The sequence below is a fragment of the Elephantulus edwardii genome, unplaced genomic scaffold (assembly GCF_000299155.1).
Source record: "Elephantulus edwardii isolate Elephantulus edwardi_28Jun2011 unplaced genomic scaffold, EleEdw1.0 scaffold00394, whole genome shotgun sequence".
Taxonomy (NCBI): Eukaryota; Metazoa; Chordata; class Mammalia; order Macroscelidea; family Macroscelididae; genus Elephantulus; species Elephantulus edwardii.
Genome location: NW_006400144.1, coordinates 693,575 through 694,680, shown reverse-complemented (window position 1 = coordinate 694,680; position 1,106 = coordinate 693,575).

Genomic DNA, 1,106 nt, shown 5'->3' with positions numbered 1-1,106 from the left:
ACCTCAGATAAGCAGCGAAGAGGCGTCATTCAAAGGTACCAAGAGAAATCCAGCGGGAACAGGCCCTGCGGAGCTCTGACAAGCGTGCTCCTGGACAGGAGGGAACCTTGAAAGTAGTGCACAAGGAAGCCAACTCTGATAAGCAACGAGGAGGCGTCTTTCAAAGTTACCCGGGAAAATCCGGGGGGGAGAGGCCCTGGGGACCTCTGACAAGCGTGCTCCTGGGCAGAAGGGAAGCTTGAATGTGGTGCTCACAGAAGCCACCTCAGATAAGCAATGAAGAGGCGTTTTTCAAATGTACTCAGGGAAATCTTGTGGGGAGAGGTCCTGGGGAACTCTGACAAGCGTGCTCCTGGGAAGAAGGGAAGCTTGAAAGTGGTGCAATAGGATGCAACCTCAGATAAGCAAGGAAGAGGCGTCTTTCCAAGATACCCGTGGAAATCTGGCGGGAGGAGGCCCTGGGGAGCTGTGACAAGCGTACTCCTGGGCAGAAGGGAAGCTTGAAAGTGGTGCTCAATGTAGCCACCTCAGATAAGCAACGATGAAGCGTCTTTCAAAGGTACCCAGGGATATCCTGTGAGAAGAGGCCGTGGAAAACTCTGTCTAGTGTGCTCCTTGGCAGAAAGGAAGCTTGAAAATGGAGCACAAGGAAGCCACATCAGATAAGCAACGAAGAGGCGTCTTTCAAAATTGCCCAGGGAAATGCGGCGGGAAGAGGCCCTGTTGACGTCTGACAAGCGTGCTCCTTGGCAGAAGGGAACCTTGAAAGTAGTGCAGAAGGAAGCCAACTCTGATAACCAATGAAGAAGCGTCTTTCAAAGGAACCCGTGGAAATCCAGCTGGAAGAGGCCCTGGGGAACTCTGACAAGCGTGCTCCTGGGCAGAAGGAAAGCTTGAAAGTGGTGCACAAGGAAGCCACCTCATATAAGCAAGGAAGAGGCGTCTTTCAAGGGTCCCCTGGGAAATCTGGCGGGAAGAGGCCCTGGGGAACTCTGACAAGTGTGCTCCTGGGCAGAAGGGAAGCTTGAAAGTGTTGCATTAGAAAGCGACCTCAGATAAGCAACGAAGAGGCGTCTTTCAAAGGTACCCAGGGAAATTCGTGGAGA